The 21,338-nt window shown below is 51.2% G+C and overlaps 1 protein-coding gene across 4 annotated transcripts in view; it reads left to right on the top strand.

Annotated features, from left to right (window-relative positions):
* Positions 1-21,338, top strand: part of LRRN2 (leucine rich repeat neuronal 2) — a 61,254-nt gene that overhangs the window by 8,711 nt on the left and 31,205 nt on the right. For 2 of the 4 annotated variants that reach the window (XM_070767780.1, XM_070767779.1), the window contains exon 1: positions 15,492-21,110. The exons of 1 other annotated variant lie outside the window; for it this stretch is intronic. The gene's annotated coding sequence lies outside the window, so the exon portion shown is untranslated. Of the gene's footprint in view, positions 1-15,491; positions 21,111-21,338 lie in introns of those variants that run through there. One more of the 4 variants, XM_070767777.1, reaches the window with a different exon arrangement.

The following is a 21,338-nucleotide window of genomic DNA, read 5'->3' as shown; positions in this document are numbered from 1 at the left end:
TTTTCCAGTGAGTCAGCTCTTCACATCAGGTGGCCAAAGTATTGGAGCTTCAGTTTTAGCATCAGTCCTTCCAATGAATATTCAGGTTTGATTTCCTTTAAAATTGACTGGTTTGATCTCCTTGCAGTCCAAGGGACTCTCAAGAGTCTTCTCCAAAACCACAATTCGAAAGCATCAATTCTTTGCCCTCAGCCTTCTTTATGGTCCAACTCTCACATCCATACATGACAACTGGAAAAACCATAGCTTTGACTGGATGGACATTTGTCAGCAAAGTGATGTTCTGCTTTTTAATACACTAAGTTTGTCATAGCTTTTCTTCCAAGGAGCAAGCATCTTTTAATTCCATGGCTACAGTCATTGGTCACAGTGATTTTGGAGCCCAAGAAAATAAAATCTGTCACTGTTCCCACTTACTCCTCATCTATTTGTCATAAAGTAATGGGACCAGATGACATGATCTTAGTTTTCTGAATGTTGAGTTTTAAACCAGCTTTTTTTACTCTCTTCTCTCACCTTAATCAAGAAGTTCTTTAGTTCCTCTTTACTTTCTGCCATTAGAGTGGTATCATCTGCATATCTGAGGTTGTTGATATTTCTCCCAGCAATCTTTATTCCAGCTTGTGATTCATCCAGCCCAGCATTTCACATGATGTACTCTGCATATAAGTTAAATAAGCAGAGTAACAATATACAGCCTTTACATACTCCTTTCCTAATTTGGAACCAGTCTGTTGTTCCATGTCCAGTTCTAACTGTTGCTTCTTGACCTACATACAGATTTCGCAGGAGGTAGTCTGGTATTCCCATCTCTAAGAATTTTCCACAGTTTGTTGTGATCTACACAGTCCAAGGCTTTAGGATAGTCAATGAAGCAGAAGCAGATGTTTTTCTGGAATTCCCTTGCTTTTTCTCTGAGCCAGCAACAAGACCTGGAGCTGACTGTGTCTCAGACCATGAACTCCTTATTGCAAAATTCAGACTTAAATTGAAGAAAGTAGAGAAAACCACTAGACCATTCAGGTATGACCTAAATCAAATCCCTTTATGATTTTACAGTGGAGGTGCAGAATATATTCAAGGGATTAGATCTAGTAGGCAGAGTGCCTGAAGAACTATGGACAGAGGTTCGTAACATTGTACAAGAGGCGGTGGCCAAAACCATCCCCAAGAAAAAGAAATGCAAGGAGGCAAAGTGGTTGTCTGAGGAGGTCTTACAAATAGCTGAGAAAAGAAGAGAAGTGAAAAGCAAATGAGAAAAGGAAAGATACACCCAACTGAATGCAAAGTACCTGAGAATAGCAAGGAGAGATAAGAAAGCCTGAAGTGAACAGTGCAAAGAAATAGAGGAAAACAATAGAATGGGAAAGACTAGAGATCTCTTCAAGAAGATTGGGGGTACCAAGGGAACATTTCATGCAAAGATGGGCTCAATAAAGGACAGAAACAGCAAGGACCTAACAGAAGCAGAAGATACTAAGAAGAGGTGGCAAGAATACACAGAAGACCTGTACAAAAAAGATCTTAATGACCCAGATAACCACGATAGTGTGATCACCACCTAGAGCCAGACATCCTGGAGTGTGAAATCAAGTGGGCCTTAGGAAGCATCACTACAAACAAAGCTAGTGGAGGTGATGACATGCCAGCTATTTAAAATCCTAAACAATGATGATTGACTTTCCTGTAGCTCAAATGGTAAAGAATCTGCCTGCGACGCAGGAGACCAGGGTTCGATCCCTGGGTCAGGAAGATCCTCCAGGGAAGGGAATGGCAATCCACTGCAGTATTCTTTCCTGGAGAATTCCATGGACAGAGAAGCCTGGCAGGCTATAGTTTGTGGGATTGCAAAGAGTCGGACACAATTGAGCGACTAACACACAAACAATGATGCTGTTAAAGTGCTGCACTCGATATGCCAGCAAATTTGGAAAACTCAGCAGTGGCCACAGGAGTGGAAAAAGTCAGTTTCATTCCAATCCCAAAGAGAGTATTTGAGTTTAGTTATAATGATTTAAAAGTCAGTCCAAAACTGCAATTATGTTTGTACCAACCTAATAGAAAGTTGGCAAGTGCTAAAAAGAAAAATAAAGCCAGGAAGGGGGGTAGAAGAGTCTTAGAGGAGGAAAGTGTAGCTTTGTACAGGCTGACCTTACTGAGAAAGTGACATGAGGAAAGAGGAAGGCGCAGGTACAAAGTCTTGGAGGCAGGGCTGTGCCTAGCAGGATTGAGGAGGCCAGATCTTGGTGAGCGGTGGAGCTGGGCTGGGAAGTTTGTTTTTTTCTCAGAGCAAGGGGAGTTTTTGCAGCATTTAGGGCAGGGGGTGGTATGGTCTGATCCTTTGAAACCCCAAGGTTGGGGCCATCCATTTCAGTGTTTTACTAGGTGGAAAGGAAGTTCTCCAGGCCTTGAAGCTGGTTTAGTCAATCTGCACTGTCCCAAAAAGTTGTCTCATGAAGGGCACAGCCTCCCAGGCAATAGCGGGTGGAGGGGAGAGAAGATAAAGAAACAGTAGACATGGTCTTGACTGGTGAGGAAACCTCCCGGTCATTGGAAAGGCAAAACTTACAGTCGCAAGAAATAAAGAGGGAATAATAACAGACCGTATTTAAAACCAAGCACTAAACTGTGTGATTTAGACTATACATGCTATCAGAACTGTGAGCTCTGTGTGGGAGTATATACTTCCCTGAGGAGGTGCAGCGGATTTGCGCCTGGAAAACAGGGTGGTGGTTGGATCTGCAGAGAGGACTCCTCTCTGGAGGAGAGCTTGTGGAGTGGGAGGGGGGACGGGTGGCCAGGCCAGGGGAGGGTGTAGAAGCTGCAAGGGCAGGCGTTTGTCTCTGGAGTGGCCCTTTCCCATCACCTGGGTTTCTGGGTCCCCTTTATGCTCTTGGGGAACAGGAGGGCAGCCATTTAGTGTTCTTGGCCTCTCCTTTGCAGAGCCAGCTGCTCTCTGTCCCTTGGAACCTCTTGCTCTTCTCATCCCCAGTCCCAGCTCTCTGGTCATTTTCATGGACCCGCTGTCTCACAGTCTGGGGCCCATCCATGAGCCCCCAGCCTCCTCATGTTCGGGACTCGGTTCTCTGCAATTCCCTTGAGCTCCATTTTTCTGCCCCGTCTGCAGCCAACTTCTCTTCATTTGTCATTGCCTAGGCTCCTCTTTGGTGGATTACTCCTAGAACATTACAGTAGTTTAATGTGTAGTGAAATGGGGTCTTCCCTGATGTCTCAGACAGTAAAGAATCCACCTGCAGTGCAGGAAACCTGGGTTTGATCCCTGGGTCGGGAAGATCCCCTGGAGAAGAGAGTGGCTACCCATTTCAGTATTCTTGCCTGGAGGATCCCATGGACAGAGGATCCTGGTGGGCTACAGTCCATGGGGTCACAAAGAATGGGACATGACTGAGCGAATAGAGAGCACAAAATGGAAATGAAATTCTGCCCAGATGTGCCCCCATCCTTCTCTTTGTCCTGGAGAGAGGCTGCCTGGGTCCTGGGGGTCGGGCTTCCTTCTGGAGTGTGAAGAGAGAGAGAGCCCTGGGGTGGGGTGGGATCATTGGTGGTGCCCTCCCCTGCCCAGGATGCCGGCCGACCCAGAGCCAAGCGTCCCTTGGGCGAAGCCTTCTGCCCAGTGGTCCGCTCTTCCTCCTTGGGGCCCCCGGCAGCCTGAGGAAGAAGGGCCTAGCACTGTCACCTCCAGGATGCAGGCCTGCGCCTGGAGCTCGCCTGCCGTTCAGAGGAGCTGTAACCAGAGCTGCTTAACATCCCTTCCCTGACCGAATGCCCTTGGGCGTTTTACCTCTCTGAGCCTCAGTCTCCTCATCTCTACATCTGAATCAATAGCACCCACTTCATAGGCTTGTTAATGATCACATCTGAGTTGTTAAGTGCTTGTGATATGCCAGAAGCTTTGCTGCATTCATCCCACTTAATCCACATAATGCTGTGAAGTAGATGTTATTTTCTCCCATTTTGCTGTTGAGGAAACTAAAGCTGGGAAACATGAAGTAACTTGCCTGAGGCCACACACAGCCAGCATATGGCAGCACCGGAATTCAGCCCCCAGTCTCTGACTCCAGAGCCCTGGTTCTCAACCAAGTGAGCTAATGAGCTAATCTGTGTAGAGTGCCTGCTCCAGAGTATAAGCTCAGTAACTGCTAGTTCCTCTTCTCCTCAATCTCTCCAGGGCCGCACCTCCAAAGAACAACTTTCCCCTCCTGTATCACGTTTCTCCTCCGGGGTTCCCTGAGGCACATGATAAAAGTAGGAATGGGAATGAGCCATCGGTTGATACCAGGGGGGAAGAAAGGCTGAGAGAGGGTGAATAATTTTCATAAACTCAAAAAACCCGTGATTAATACCCAGGGTACCTTTCTCATAAGAATTTGACTCAGCTCCACTGGGTCCCAGCAGTTTGGCAGGGACTATCTTGCAGAGTTGAGAACAGAGGTTATGCTGTATGGGAGGGCCACCGTCTCCCCCGGGGCCAGTGTTGATCCCAAGAGGCCTAGAGACGCGCTAGCCGGGAGATTCTAAGACCTTTGCTTTCTGAACTTGGGTGCTGTTTCTTGAGTTTATTACAAATCATCTGGGGGCTCCTCTGGATGGATTTAGGAGGGGGACAGTGTTGAGGTCACAGTGAGGGAAGAAGGGGTGCTATCTCTTCTTGACTATCAGATCAGGACACCTTCTGCACGAGATGCAGTGCTGAGGGATGGGAATGGGTAATGGGGCGCAAAGGAAGCAAGGACATGGCCTCTGGGATCACCCGGTCTGATGGGGGAGGTCATTCACTTGCACGCCTGGATACACTGCGCACACAACTCCATCCGACCTGACCGGAAGGAAAAACAAGAACAGATGACTGCAGGGTGATGCGGTAATATGTGGATACAGAGGGATGGGAGAGGAAAGAGCTGAGACTGGTGGATTCCCCAAAACAGGGCTCTTCTGGTGGACAGAGACCTACCTCTCTGCATGCCCTGCCGGGACAGCCTAAGCTGTCAGCATTCACTCTGAATGGGCAGGCCCTAGAGTTCCTCTGAATTTCCTTGCAAGGGTCCCCCAGGGAGAAAAGGAGGTGTCCAGGTCATAGCATTTAAAACTGATGGCAACTGAGAGTCTTCTGGTCATGTGGCTTCAAACATTGCTAGAAATTGATCCATTTTTCAAAACAAAGCTATATGTATGTAGGTAGAATAATGGCCTCCCAAAGATGCTCACCTCCTGATCTGCAGAACTTGTAAATTTGTTATGTAACAGGGCAAAGGGAATGAAGCCTGTGAATCAGCTGACCTTAAAATGGAAAGATTATCCTGCATTATCCAGGTGGGCCCCGTGTTATTATCACAAGTTCTTTGAATGTGGAGGAGGCGGCAGAAGTCAGTGTCAGAGTGACGAGATGTGAGGAAGACTGGCCATTGCTGGCTTGGAAGGTGGAAGGGGCCGTCAGCCATGGAATGCTGCAGCCTCAAGAAGCTGGAAAAGGTGTGGAAACAGGCTCTCCCTGAGACTCCAGGAAGGAGTACGTACCTGCTGACATCTTGATTTTTGCCCAGTGAGACCCATTTTGGATTTCCCAGGTGGTGCTAGTGGTAAAGAGCTTGCCTGCCAATGCAGGAGAAGTAAGAGACGCGGGTTCCATTCCTGGGTTGGGAAGATTCCCTGGAGAAGGGCATGGCAACCCACTCCAGGATTCTTGCCTGGAGAATCCCGTGGACAGAGGAGCCTGATGGGCTACAGTCCGTGGGGTTGCAGAGTCAGACATGACTAAAGCAACTTAGCACACACGCACGAGACCCATTTTGGACTTCTGGCATTTCGAGTTGTAGACAATTATGTTACTTTAAACCACTCAATGTGTGGTAGTATGTTACCGCAGCAACAGGAAATTAATACCGGCTGCTGTAGCTAGAGCAATGCTGAGCCACAGCCCCACTGTTCAGCCTCCTCCTGATCCACGACTGGAGGAATCGCTCCAGAACTCAGAGGCTCCGCAGAGCCTTTTTGAGATACATTGTGTCTGGAACACAGTCTGATTATTTTCCCAATGACGACATCGAGGCCCAGAGAGAAGTGGCTTTGTCAGAGTCCCCCTAGACTGGTGTTCAGTCCAGGACCTGCTCCTATCCTGTCAGAGATCTCGGGTACTGACCACGTTCATTCCCATCTACTCACTTGTTTGTGGCCAGTGGATGTGTGTGCTAAGCCCTGGGCTGAAGCGCATGTGAGTACCTCGTTCAGGCAGGTGGGAGAGGGTGGTTGAGCATAGTCCTGCCTTCAGCCCTCGGGCTTCTTCCTCCAGACTCGGGCCAGCTGCTCCGGTGTCAGCCTTCCTCCCTGGGGCTGGTCCCGAATGTGCTTCGTCACCTCCTCCGGGCAGAGCGGCAGCTCTCTGAAGGGAGGGGCTACCTGCTGGCCCGGCTGCTCCTGCCCTCTGGCAGCGTGCAGGGCCTGGGGGAGGGTGGGGGGCTTGGCCCGCTACTCCTCCCCGCCCCCCACCCCTCCCACCCCGCCGCAGCCCACGCCTGCTGGGGCTGCCTCTCCCTTCTGCTGGGCGGTTCAGTCTTGCCAGCCCTGCGTGCAGCACACCGGGGCCACAGGCCGGTCCCCGGGGCTGCCAGCTCCCGGTGCTGGTCTCCATGGCAACCCCACATTTGCTGTTCTGGTTCCTAATGACTTATTGGCATGTGTGGTAATTTGCAGAGCTTGGCAGGCAGAGCTAGGGGCGTTTGTGGGGGAGCAGAGTGGGGCTTGGCAGTGGGGAGGGGGTTCAGGTTTGGGATGGCAATCGAGGCATGCTTTCCTTCCCAGCCCACCCTTCCTGTTCTCTACTAATTAACACCTGCAGCAAAGGAGGTCCTTCAGGTCCAGGGCCCCCCTCTCTGAGGAGCATCAGCTCTCTGCAGGCCCCTGAGATGCAGATGGACAGACAGATGTGGAGCACAGCTGCTCACCTGTCAGGCAGTGGCGGGCAGGCATGGGCTGACAGCCATGTCCATCCGTGCAGGTCAGACCATTTCTGTTTTCTGACGTCTCCGGCGTGCTCCCTGGGCCCTGAGAACAAGGGTCCCTCTTAGACAGAGAGTCTCTCCACCTTGTGGGGAGGCGACAGGTCTTTGCTGCGTCTTGGCCTCACACACTCAGAGAACCAAGCCAGGTCGTGCTAAGTGGGATGCCAGCTCGCATAGGCAGTGGGCGATCCAGCCAAGCAATCAAAGTGGGAGGGATGAGCAAGGGCCTGACTCTCTGCACCTCTCTTCAGCAAAGCTTACCCAGCCTCGAAGCCGCTGCCTCGGGCAAGGCAGCGGGGAGCCTTGCCTGTGTGCCGCACAGTCTTCACCCTTCTCTGCCACCGTCTTCACTTCTGTCTTCATTCTGGTCTCTTTAGGTGAGAGGTAGCTTGGTGTGTTGAAAAAAACACCATCTTTAAAGTTGGATGTATCTGGGTTAGTGTCCCAGAGCCACTGTCTACCACTTCTATGACTTTGGACATATCTCATAACCTCTCTTTGAAACTCAGTTTGCTTATCTGTAAAATGGGATTAACAGACCCATTTCACAGGGTTCTGGAAATGAAGCCAGCTCACCCTTCAACAATTGGCATGTAGTGTGCTGTGCTTAGTCGCTCAGTTGTGTCCGACTTTGTGACCCCATGGACTGTAGCCTGCCAGGCTCCTCTGTCCATTGGGATTCTCCAGGCAAGAATACTGGAGGGGGGTGCCATGCCCTCCCCCAGAGGATCTTCCCAACCCAGGGATCAAACCCAGGTCTCCCGCATTGCAGGCAGATTCTTTACTGTCTGAGCCACCAGGGAAGCCCAAGAATACTGGAGTGGGTAGCCTCTCCCTTCTCCAGGGGGATCTTCCTGACCCAGGAATCGAACCAGGGTCTCCTGCATTACAGGCAGATTCTTTACCAGTTGAGCTACCAGGGAAGCCCCTGGCACCAATAATTATCAAAGAATTTAAGATATAATCTTTTATCTATACCAATAAATAGGAGCAATGTGATCAATAATTTAAACAATTCTGGTGGGCTTGGTAAGGTTTTCTTTTTTAAGTATTTGAAAAGAGTCTTCATTTATTCAGTAAATATTTACCAAGTACCTACTGTGTACAAAGTCCTGGGCCAGATGGCGGTCTTTCCTAATATTATGATTAGGGCATGGCTAAGTTGCCTGTGCAGTCCCTAAGCACTGGCGTCGGACAGGAGGTGGGGGGTGCTGAGGAGGGCTGGTGCAGAGAGAGGGGAGCCCAGGGTCAGCCTTGTAGTGCCCTCCTGTGGGTCTCTGAGGAGTGGCTGGCCCCAGGAGAACGGTCTGCACTGTGAAGGCTCTTTCTGGGTCAGGTACCGTGAGACATTCTGCCTGCCTCCTTGGAAGTGCGGAGCCTGTTTTTAGAACCGGGAAGTCTGTGCAGGAGCCAGGAGGAGGTCACACCTCCACTTCCAGAAGCTGCTGTGGAGGCTTGAGAGGGCCACTGGTGACCCCCAGGCCCAGGACGGAAGAGGAGCAGATGCAGCTGCGGCTCACCTGGGCAGCTGGGTAGATCCCAGCCCTTCAAGCTGTTGCTGGGAGGGAGGCGCAGGGGGCAGGAGGGAGCTGGGGACTTGGCTTCCGTCTCTGCCAGCAGATGGGCTTCTGCCTGCAGCCGGAGTCTGTCTGTTCTTCCGTGGGCCTCCCCACAGCCCCTTCCGAGATGGAGCACTGAGACGGCTGGGCCTGGAGAGTCTGGCCCACGCTTCCCCACCCTCTTGTGCACGGAACAGCACACAGACATGATGACAGCGGCTCAGGAACTCTGACTCGGGGCTGGGGGGATCCGTGTCTGAGCATGCCTGTAACCCACCTGGGGCTCCCTAATGTGGATTGGGGAGCACTAGCTTAGCCAATTCCCCAGCCTATTTTTACTGATGTGAAATCTGAGGCTTGGGGAGGGGGAAGGACCCACCCAAGGCCACACAGCATGTAAGTGTCATCAGGACTGGTGTTCATTTGACTTCTGGCCCTGTGCTCGATCTGTTGCCTCTTCTCAAGACTCTTTCCGCTTTCCTTTCTGACCTTCCACTCTGGAGAAAGTACTTAAGGTGCAAGGGAATGTAATTCCCCTAAGAGACCATTCTTCCCCAAATCTCATAAAATTAGGCTTCGTCTCCACCTCCCCCTGTCATCACCAAGCGCCTCTTGTTCATAGAAGCCTTTGGTATCTGCCCCTAGCCATCCTCCCCTGGAACAAGTCTGTCCATTGTTCGGAGTGAGCTCAGTGACTCAATGGGCAATGAGTTCTACCCCCAGGCCCATCAGCCCCTTTACGGGCCTCCCCCTCAGCCGGCCACTCCCAAGGTCACACACGGGATCTTTCCCTTGCCTGGAGGTCACCTGATGGAGTCCCCTGCTTTCTGGCCACCACCTCCTAGCCCCCCAGCTTGTTATCTCAGACTCCCACGCAGCCATTTTTAACCTCACTGAGACCTTTGGTTCACATGGACGTGGGTCCTTTGGGACCTATGTTCTAGAGTCTTCGGTCCACTGGCACCTCTGCTTTCTTGCCATCCGTGACCTTCATCTGCCTACTCTTCTTTGAATCCAGAGAGATTCCATGTTCCATCACTTTAAGAACTCTCCTGCCAATATCCTAAACTCTCCTGACTGTCTTCTTATTGTCCCAGAACTGGCAGAGTCCCAGTTCTGGATTAACCACGCTATCTGCTGCTTTCTGCCTGCATCCAGTCAACAAATCTGCTAGAAAAAGACTCAAAATGAGGCAGATTGGGACCCGTAAAAATTCACCATCGCCAACCCAACTTACCCTGCAGAACTGCCTGGTGTTCCTACCACATTCCTATGGTTATCTCCCTCTCAACTCTCCACGATGACTAGTTCACACCTTCCTTCCCCAAACTCTACCTACGCCCTCACTCTCAGCTCAAGACCTCGCTTCCTACTTCACAGAGACACAGAAGCGTCAGGAGGACAACCTCAACTCTTTCATCAAGCCCGGAAGCCCACCTGCCTCTGCCTCGCCCTGCTCTTCCTGCCTGTCTGAGCCAAGGCGGGAGGCAGTGTGGCCCCCATGGCCCAGCCCTGCTCCTCCCACCTGTCTGAGCCGAGGGGAAGGCGGTGTGGCCCCCGCGGCCCAGCTCCTGCTCCGACTGCGGCACACCCTGTCCTCTGGTCTCAGAACGTCCTCCCAGCCATGCTCATGCCTCTCCTGACTCCAACCACAACAGAAAGCGTCCCCAGCATTGCCGTGGGGCAACACGAGCCCCCTTGCTCCTTAGGGGCCGCGCGGCTTGAGAGGACTGGCTGGTTGCGCTGGCTCTCTGTTTCTGCCTTCCCGCCCCTCCCTCTCCCGGCTCTGCCTGGCCGCCGCCGCCTCCATGAAACAGCTTTCCATGGCACTAAGCGCAGGCAACAGTTTTTAGTTCTCAGAACTGTTTTTCACTCCTTTCCGACACTTCTTTTCCCTCCGCTTCTCTGACCCCCTATTCCTGGCTTTCCTGGTTATTCCAGGTCTTCTTTGCTGACTCATCCTTCCCTTTTCTGCCTCTCAGCGTTGGCATTGCTTATAGTCTGGCTCAAGGTATTTTTTAATGACCGCACAGGCTTGTACTATCAGCCCTGTGCAGGTGGGTGTCTCGCCTGCGTGTTTTCCTCTGACTTCCATATCCCTGTGTCCATCTGCCTAATTGACTAAGCGGGATGTCTCGAGAAACCTCAGACGTGGCATATCTAAAGACAGAGTCACGGTCCTCCTAAATCTCCACTGCCTTTCCGCTCCCCTGCCTGGTCCCCTTGCAGCGTTGCCTGGTTTTTGAATGGCACCACCTCAAGCCAGTTCTGTTCTGGGAGTCGTGGTCAACTCTTCCCTTTACCCCTTTATGGATGGACTTGCTAAGTCCACCCACAGGCCCTGTCCAGTCTCTGGAACAGCGCCCATGTCCCCCACTCCCCATCTACACACTCCCCTCCACACTGCCTTCACCTCTTGCCTAGGACACTGGAACCCCCTTCTGATTCGAGTGTCTGCATCTGCCCTCGCCAACCCGGTCTCCAAATAGCTGCTAGAATGCTCTTTTATGGACGCAGATCTGATCTGGCCCCAGTCTTTCCCTCCTCTCGAAACTCCCCAGTGATTCCCAGTACCCCTACACCCTCATGCTCTGCACTCTGCACACTGGCTTCTTGCCATTCTTTGCTAAATTTTTTGACTCGTGGTTTTCACACATGCTGTGCCCTGGCCTTGCGTCACTCTTCCCACTCCATACTTCTCCCTCAATTCTAGTTAGCCCTCAGATCTCAATTCAGATAACTCTTCTTTAAAAAAAGCTTCCCCAGGGTGCCTCCAGAATTTCTTCAGGCCTCTTGAACACACTCATAGTGTCCTGTATGCTTGGGTGCTTGTTGGACAAATGTCTGTCTCTGCCACTAGACTGTGACCCCGTGAGACACACTGGCCGTTAAGTTCACTTTTGTAACACAGGTTAGGTATACAAAAATTATTTGGGGAGTTTAGTGAAAGATCTTTAAATACAAAAAGGATCTCATGAGAAAAGGTGAAGGGAAAAGTCAACCCCAAATGCAGTGTTGGTAGACCAGATGACCACTGCCTTACCTGTGTTCTACTGTAAAAGGAAGCAGGGTTGATGTACCTGTCTCCTTTCCCTTCACCCTCCTACACCAGCTAAAGACCTTGCCTAGCTTCAAAGAAGATTTACTCTGATTTTCCAGCCAGAGGGGTAGACTCCTTCACCAATAGTTCTGCCTACAAAGCTCTTTCACATATGTCATCATGGTGTTTTTTAAAGGCCTTTGAGCCACCCCTGTGAGGAAGCTGGGGTATGTGTTATGATCACTTGTTTCACAGCAGAGGAAACGACTGCTCAGAAAGGTTTAGTGGCTTACTTGCAGCCATGGGGCTGGTCAGCGAAGAGTCAAGCTCAAACCTAGTGAGTGTGGCCCCACTTCTGTGCTCTCTGCCCTGCTCCATTCATGCTTGTATTCTAAAAAGAGACAAGTTCTGGGTTATTGATAGGAATGCAAGGAGTGGTACCAAAGAAAACAGACAGACCTACATGGGTGGGGAGGGAGGAGGTGGGTTGGAAAGTGACATGCAATCTGGTTTGTGTAGATTTACCTGCTGCGTGGCTCAGGGCGATCCCAGTGGGCTCTGCGGAGCCTGCACGGGCCTCTCACCTTTCCCAGGCTCTTAGGGTCCCTCGTTCAGTGCAAGACAGTGGGACCGGTCAGGCTCTGGCGACCCCAGGAGCAGAGTGCTTGGGGAATCCGGAGGAAAGGACAAGGTGGCTGAGGAGGGCATGGGACAGTGGCCTCCATGCCCATCTCCGGACGGAGGGTTCCGGGCTCCCGGGGTATCCGCAGCTCCCTACTTGGCTCCTGCCTGCTTTGCAGTGTCTCCCTACTGCTCTTTGCCCCCTAAATGCCCTTCTCTGCCGCCCCACACCTTAAGCTTTGCTCTGTTCTTCCCCCTGCCTGGGTGCTTTTCACGCACACTCACCTGGTCGGCTCTCCCTGTGCTTCAGCACTCAGCCCTGGTGACATCTTTCCCAGGAAAGCTTCCCCGAAGCCTGGAGACCTCTTCCCTGTACTAGCGCACTCAGCATGCCATATGAAAAATCTCTTTCCCGTGTCTTCCTATCTTGTTGGATTGGAAGCTCCTTGAGAACAGAGGTCTCTGTGACTTATTGATGTGGTTCTCCCAGCAACTGGCAGGAAGAAGTAACAACAGGTAATGAAGGCTTGCCATGTTGTAGATGCTCTGTGAAGTGCTCTATATTAATTCATTGAACTTCAAAATAACCTTATCCTGTAGGTGCTATATACCCTATTTTCAGAAAAACATTTTGTCTTGAAATAAGTAAGGATTCACTGGAAGTGCAAAGAAGTGTACCAGGAATTCCTGAGTGTGCTTCATCCAGCCTCCCCCAACATTAACATCTTATGTAGCTACAGTTCCATATCAAAACCAGGAGACCGACACTGATGAAATTCAGTTTATCCATATGTCATCGTGCATGTAGCTTTGTGTAACCACCACCACAGTCAGGATCCTTAACTGGACGGTCACAGGGCTCCCTGCTGCTACCTTCATAGCTACACACCCCCATCCCTAACATCCGGCAACCTCTAACATGTCCCCCATCTCTGTTGTGGTATTTCACAGATGTTACATCAATGGGATCATGCAGTTTATATCCTCTGCCATTGGCTTCTTTCCCATCAGCACAGTTTCCTTGAGGTTCAGTCAGGTTGTTCCCTGTATCAGTAGTTGGCTCCTCTTTGTTGCTGAGTGGTGTTCCCTGATAGGGATGCACTACAGTTTAACTACTCACCCCCTGAAGTATATTTGCATTACTCCATTTTCAGGTGAGAAAACTCACTTGCTAGGGTCACATAACTAGTAGCTGGCATTTCATAAGGGTTTAGTAGTAGGCACCAAATAGATGTCTCTTGTACTAAGCTCAGCTGAGGGCACCTCGTGCTCTTCTGTTAGTTCCCAGCCTGGTGTCTTACACACAGTAGGTGTTCAGTGATGTTTGCCGTGAGGATGTGGCTGCAATTGCATCTGTTTACATAGGTAGCAGTAATGTCTAACTTATCCCTGTGCCTAGACATTTGCAAGAGAGACATTTGATAGCTTACATAACTGCACTTTCAGTTTCACTTGGAATATCAGAAAAGGAAAATTGGGGCAGTAAATATGATCACATACAGGGCTGGCATTTTATTGCCTAAAATGCCCAAAGCTGTTGGTTCCAAATTAATATATGCCATATTTGCGTGGTATTTTGCATCTAATTTGCAGGTGGCTCATTTTAGCACAATGGAGAGAGGCCCTTCCAGCTCCTGCTTGTCACCCCCGCCCTCTCAGCTGCTCCAGGCAGGCTGGCTGGTGCAGGCTGCACAGACCATGGTTGGGTCCTGAAAGTACCCACCCTAAGCCAAGAAGGCCACCAGGGCATTTTTGCCCATCGAAGAGGACCGGAGTTATTGTCCCTCAGCAGGGGCATTAATTAAGGAGGGTTTGTGGAGCAGTTGGAAGCCTCAGGTGTGGAGCCAAATGCGATTAAGTGACTGGCAGGGCCCCGCAAGGTGGACTTGTCTCCACCTGGGCACGGCACCCAAGGGACGGGCTTGCTCAAGCCCCTGTGCCATCCCTCCTCCAGGAGTCCAGTCAAGTCCTCACCAAGGGTGCGTGTTGGAGGGTCAAACAAAAAGGTGAGCCCTGCCCTCAAGGAACTGCTTATGGTGTTGACCCAGCCTCAAAGCAGTGATTTAAACACCAAACTAAATGGTGCAGGCCCCCACACCAGTGACGGTTGGTGGAAAAAAGAGGCTGTTAACTGGAGACAGTGTCCTGGAGGAGGTCAACCCGGTGGGTGTGCCTCTCGGGGGTAGCTCCTCCTTGACTCAGAGGCTCAGGGAGGAAACGCCAGAGAAAAGCAAGTGTGGGTCCAGCGTGAAGTTCACAGAGTCAGACCAAGACTGCAGAGCCACTGGGACCTTTCTGCAGGCCCCTTGGGATGGTGTCCTCAGACCCCCCAGGAAAGCATGACCACTCTCTGCGGTCAGGGCCACTTCGAAGGAGCAGTTGGCTTGCCTCCCTCAAGAGCGTGGAGTGGTGGGTGGAGAGGCAGCCTGGGTGTTGGGAGGATGGCTTGCTGGGGGCTCCGCCGACGCCGGGGAGAGGGTGTGGCGTGTCTCATTTGGGGCCAGTGTTTGAAGGACTCGAGTTAGAGTTTGGTAGCTTAGGGACTGAGTGGAGAGAAAAGATCACAGCACTTGGTGGTCACCGGGGTGGTGCTGCCAGTGTGACAAGGGGGGGACCAGGGAAGGGCCAAGGAGGGCGGGGAAGAGCCTGCAGGAGGCCGGTCCTAGACGGGGGTGAGAACTGGGAGCACGGAAGACGGGGAGAGGGTTCCTCAGAGAAAGGGCTCCTTGCTGAGTGGCTGATTCCGTCAAGGGTTCCTGGAGGCTGAAAGCGAAGAAAATGCTGCCAGATTGAGAAGAATGGTGAGACTGGAAAGCAGCTCACAGGGCACTTTTCTAAGCCTCTATTTAGGAGGAAGAGCAGACCAAAACGGCATTTTTATTGTTGGTTTTAAAGATGGAGAGAGGGTTAGTGAAGGGCTGAGTTTCCTGGAGGTGGGAAGGGATGAGGTTGGTGTTTAAAGAAAGAAAACCCCTCTCCTTAAGACGGAGCGAAGGAAGAGAAGACGGGCCGCTGGGCGAGGTGGTGACGGAGGCCCAGCGCGGGGGGGCACAGGGGGTAGCGCCTGCCCAGCCCATCAGCCCCGTCAGAGGACAGGGAGCGGACAGGGAGAAGCAGGTCTGGGAAAGGGCGCTCAGCATGTGCCTGGGCAGCAGGTAGCGGGCCAGGGAGGCTGTCTGCTACGCGGCTGGTCTGCTGGCTTCTCTTCTTCCTGCAGTGCTTTGGGAGGAAAGGAACGAGGGAGGGTAGGGAAAATTGCTAATCTTTTCATTAAGATGGGGTGGCATTGACACCAGTAATCTTTGCCTCACTTCCTGGGACCTGGGCTCCTAGACTTCTCCAAAGACTTTCCCAGCCTGGCCTCCTCCTGCCAACAGCCCAGCCAGGTGGTCCATCCATCTGGCCTTGCCATCTGAGGAGTCTTCCACCTCTCAAAGGCTGAGGTCATTTCTTCTTGTCCTGACTTACCAGTGGATCCGGTTCTAAGAGTCCCACTTGCCCTCACTGCTCTCTGGGCCCTGCTTTCATTTTTCTCCCCTCCTTGGTCTTGCAACAACGGCTAAATAGCCTGTGAGAGGGTCAGGCGGGGAAGATGAATGCCGGCCTGTGGGGGCTGCATCCTGCCTCTCCATTAGGGAGTAGACGGAAGGCGGGAAGCAGAGTGGATAATCCAAGGAAACACCAACAGACACAACATGCCCCTTGTCGGATAATCCAAACAGCGTTTCCACTTGTGCTCGGAGAGTGCGGTGATGACTCGAGTGCACTGATTTGCTGGTCTAATTAGGTATGATTTGGAGAGCACTGGTTGCATTGCCTAGAGGAAAGGCAGCAACAGTCAAAGCATTGCTGGGGAGAAGCCGTCCAGTGAATAATCCCCACGTGCATGCAGAAGCAGGATGGAGGGTCCGTGAAGGCCGCCTCCCCGCCGGCATCAGAGCAGTCCAGATCCTGCAGGGCACCCCGGGACACAGCACTCCACACGTGTTGTGTGTTGACCCCCAAAGGCCAGGTTAACCAGGGAGAATGCCTGTACTTTACTCTCTCCCTCGAGATAGGAACAAAGAAAAAAGGGGGGAAAAACCCCAAGTTTGTTCTGAGCTTAACCCTAACCCCCCCTCATTGCACCTTCCTCCCTGTCCTCCACCCCAGGCCTTGGAGGTGTCATGTTTGGTCACCATCCTTCAAGCTCTAGTGCTTCTGGAGGCCCAGGACCCAGCACTGTGCCTCCAGAGGACCCAGGCCTGTTCCCCTGCCGTCTCCCTGTCACAGCTCCTAGGGACACGCATTTGCTGTGTGCAGATTGCCAGAGTCCAGGCACACTCCAGATAAAATTGGCCAATTTTAGCTACAAATGAAAAGACAAATGAGATGGAAATTGCACAGAACAAGCCTAGTCCTCATCAGTAGGTATCAGTCCTGACACACGGAGCTGTGCAGCCTGTTCAGGCCCTTCCCTCCCGCCGAGGTCCGCAGGGTTCCCCCGTGCTGAGAAGACCAGCTCCTCCGCTCCCAGCCCAGCGGAGGGGCGGTCAGAGAGGTTTCGAGAGGAAGCCAGCCAGGGAGTGAGCGTGTGTGAGATGGTGGTGGGGCAGGGGGTACAGGCAGGGGACACAAAGCAGATGCCGAATCGCACCGTGCAGAAAGAAGAGCTCATTATTCCAAAAAAGGAAGGAAAAAACTTTTTGAAAATCTGTGCGCCCAGCCCCACGCTAAGTGTTCACACTGTAAAAGTAGAGAGCCCTGTGGGGCTCCCAGCCCAGGGGACATGAAGAGAGAAAGCGAGAGGATGGGTCAGAGACAGCAAGTGCAAGAAGACATGCCTGGCAGAGGGAGGGGACACTGGGAGGAAGAAGCGGGATGGGCAGGAGAGCGGGGGTCAGCTCACACCGCGGGGACGGAGCGGGCCGAGCTCCACAGCCACCCAGGACGTCCTGGAGCCTGAGGTACAAAGCAGGCCAAGGCCTGGGAGGGGCGGCCTGCCTGTCCCCTGGACTGCAAGGGGCAGCCGGGAGAGCTCACCAGTGCTTTACAGACAGCAGCTACTTGGTTCCAGGCGAGGTGACAGGGAGTCCGAGCACCGATCTAGTGAACGAGGAACACCAACAAGCAAAATGTTTGGAGGATCGTTTACTTGCTCTTTGTGAAGAGGAGTCAAAGACCCAGGAGTTCTCAATCCCGGGGTTGAGAGACCTTACACATTTTCCGAGCTTGCAGAGTTGCAGAGAGGCGGGGAATGCAAATTTGTTTTCTTATGGATGTAAGCTAAATACAGCTTTTGTAATAATAATAACAGTAGCAGACACTTGTAAAGCACTTACCAGGAGCCAGGCTGTTGTAAGCACTTAACCCTATTCATTCATAGTAAATATGCTGTGGTCTGGGGTTCAAAGCCAAACAAACACATGTAACTTAAAAACCATCCATTTCCTTTCTTCTTCCTCACTCTGAAAGTTAAGAACTGGTGGCCACAGAAAGAACTCTGAGCCAACTCTCCCTTGCTTGGGTTAGCATGAAGCAGAAGTGCTGGGAGGCTGGATTTGGGAGCAGTTCCAGGAGGCCCTGGATGATCCAATCTTGGTGGGTGAGACAGACTCCCCCTCTGCCTCTGCATTCTCTGAGCTGAAGTGCTTCAAGCCAGGCCCCTTGCTAGGGTGGGGTGAGGTGCCCGTGTAGAGAGGAGATCTAGGAGATACCCTGAAGGGTGAAACTGGCCGTGAGGTTGAGTATGGCCAGTTCTCCAGGGACTGCTCCCTGCCCGTTATCAGAGCCAGAATCGATGTGCATCCTACCACTGTGAATGTCTTTAATTAAGCCTGATTGTCACCAGGGAACAAGTTTCTATAGTGACAAAGATACACTAGACCCTTGACCTTCTCAAGGGAGACATCATAGCCCGTCATGAATCAATGGATTAAAAACTACCCTATAATTTTCCCCGTAAAGCACAGTAACATATGGCTGAGAAATGTAACGAGGATAGCTAATGAGGGCAAAGTTACCTAACTCTCAGCTTACCGGGAGGTTTCCCTGAATCTGACTCAATAGGCTGCAAGTCAAGGCCACGCACTGTTTCATGTCAGATGTCGGCTGCTGGTTGCAGTGTAAGCCACTTTCTGATAAACTTGAGAATGCCAAGTGTCTACTGCTTTTCACACAGCAGATAGCACAGAGGGACGGTGATGGAACGGGGTAGGCTGAACTCATCCATGTTTCTCTCTGCGGCCGCATGTAAACAAGAGCAGAGGAGGGGTGCAAGCCCACAGGGCAAGGGGCAGGAGACCAAAGTGAACTGGTGATGTCCATGCAGCTTTGCAAGTTGAGAAGCTAACTGACTTGGCTTGATGGAGCAGGTAGAACCTAGAGATCCCCGATGGAGAGGCCAATGAGCAATGGACAGATTCCCGCCATTGAACCACAGACAGGCTCAGAAATCAGTGGCATCTGACGATAGGGTAAGGAGTAGGGCCAGAAGCAGAAGAGTGATTCCTCACCCTTTCACCACCAAGTAGCATCCTGGAGAGCACTATTCTCCAGAGAGCCTGAACCCAAGAAGTGCTGGCGTGGGAACACGGCTATAAGCGTGGGTGGAGACGAAGCAGGTTATTGAAAAATGGGCATGTGCTGAATGTTCGCAAGCCAAATGGGGAGACCCCCTTGCCCTGTTCTCCCTGTTGGCTCCCTGAATGCCAGTGACTGGGCAAACAGTGGCATCTGGGGGGCTCCACTGACACCTCCCTTGGTGAAATCCACACATGCACGCAGAGCTTCCAGATGCCTCACTCGTAAATACGAGCCATCGGCCAAGCACCACTAGATTTTTAAGGAAGGCATCCAAAATAAAAAAGCATTAGCCAAAATAAACATAAAACAAATTGAGGACCGTAAACTATGCAGGGAGCAAAAGAAAATGTAAACACCACCACCATCACGATTGAAATCCTCAGAGAAATAAGGGAGGATTTTTTTGTGCCCAAAGAACAAGCATCCTTTAAAAAAAAATTTGAGAGATAATTCACATACCATAAAATTGGTCCTTTAAAAATGAACAGTTTCGTGGGTCTTAGTGGTATCCACAAGGTCAGATCGCCACTATGTAATTATGGAATGTTTCATCATCCCCAGGAAGCCCCACATCCGAAAGCAATCACTCCTCATTCTTTCTTCCCCCTGCCCCTGGCAGCCACTAATCTACTCTCTGTCTCTGTCCATTTACCTATTCTGGACATTTCCTAAGTGGAATCATGCAACATGCGGCTTCTGGGTCTGGCTTCTTTCACTTAGCATAATGTTTTCAAGATTCATCCATATTGTGGCATTATCCGTATGTCACTCCTTTTTACGGCTGGATAATATTGCATGTATGGATATTTCACATTTTATTTATCCATATATCGGTTGATGGACATTTGGGTGATTTGCAGACAGTGAAAATATAAAGAACAAGAATGAACTCTTATAAACTTAAAATATATTTCATGTTTCTTAAACGAAAATGATTACTTTCCAGATCACAAGAATCCATTAGGTGGCCAGCATAATTAGTGACAAAAGGCCTTCACAAAGACACATTTTAAAATTTCAAAATATTGGTGATAAATGAAGATTCTACAGGCTTTAGGATAACAGCAGACTTCTCAACAGAACCCTGGCAGCCAGCAGATAATGGAAAGATTCCTCCAAACACAGGAGGGAAGGTTTTTAAAGTCGAAATTATATTTTCAGTCAATCCATCAATTAATTATGGAGATTAAGACATTTTCAAGCATGCCAATTGTCAAGAAACTCACCTCTTGTTCAAACAAGTAACTTGCTCGTGTGCCCCACCAAAACAGGAAAGACGACGTGAAACCCAGGCAGAGGAAGAAGCAGTGAGAATGTTTGCTGCCATAGGAAAAGCCTGGAAGGACCTGCACCAAAATATTAGTATCGGTTAGTTGGAATTGGGAGGGGGAAAAGGAGATTATTTAAACCTTCTCCATGTGTTTTCCTCACTTTTCAATAACAATGCTATATCGCACCTACGTGACTACGTACGTGTCGTCTCGTGCTGAGAGAGGAAGGCAGGAGCGAGGCGCAGAGGGCAGAGAGGAGTCCCTCTGCTGGCTCTCCCCTCCATTACTCCCACTGCAGCGCACCTGTGACATGTTGCAGCCTTTGGGGCTGAATCAGACCTGCGTCTGTCTGTCTGTCTGCTCTGCTAGGCTGAGAACTTCCCCAGGGAAGGGCTGGCTCTTGTCTATCGTGTATACCCCTAGTGCCCACAGAGAGCAGGCACAGAATCAGAGCCTGGATGAATCTGTGGAACGAGAAAGGGAGGAGGAAAACAGAAATAGGAAAGAACAGAATTCCTACCAAACGTAGACCATAAAGTGAATGAGACCTGGGAGTAGGGACAGCATCAGAGTTTTACAGATCTGCTGGCCTGGAAATGAAAGAAGTTGACTACAGGTCAAGGAAGGTAGTCAGCCCTGGGCATCCTCCACCGGGGGCCAGTGGAGTCAACTCCTGGAGTAATAATTCCCCAAGCACAGAACTGCACCGCTGAGAGGGACCAGTGGTCACGTAGCTTTTATCTTACAGCTCAGTCTCTTCCTACTCTGGGCCTCTGGTTCTTCCACTGAAAAGCCGGGAAGCAAAATGAGGTGACTGAGGTGAGCGCTGACCACCCGAGGCTCTTAGCACACGCATCCCAGGAGGCTGAGGACCAACTCACCTTACTTAGGTGTGGAGGCTGCCCAGGCAGACGCCTCCTCCGCCTCCCAGCCAGCTCCTTCCCTCTGTGGAGGCAACTTCTGAGATAAGTGTGGTGCCGGACCACGTGGGATAGCAGGTGTGGACCCAGCCGCCTGCATCAGAATCGCCCGCTTAGAAGTGAGTTCAGTCTGCAGGTTTCTGGGCCCCACCCCCAGGCTTGCACGATCAGGGACTTATAGTTGCATGTTAAGAAGCACTCCAACTGATTCTTGGGTGCACTCTGATTTGAGAAATGGATTCAGGGGGCTGGGATTAGGGTTGGGAGGTTCAGTGCTCATAATTGAAATAGCTCCCATTTATCCCGTACCTACTCCATGTGGGGCACTTTCTGACATCTCTCATCTT

This window comes from Bos indicus, chromosome 16 (genome assembly GCF_029378745.1).
Source record: "Bos indicus isolate NIAB-ARS_2022 breed Sahiwal x Tharparkar chromosome 16, NIAB-ARS_B.indTharparkar_mat_pri_1.0, whole genome shotgun sequence".
NCBI classification, from domain to species: domain Eukaryota; kingdom Metazoa; phylum Chordata; class Mammalia; order Artiodactyla; family Bovidae; genus Bos; species Bos indicus.
The sequence above is the reverse complement of the archived record's forward strand: the minus strand, read 5'-3'. Positions and strand labels throughout refer to the sequence as shown.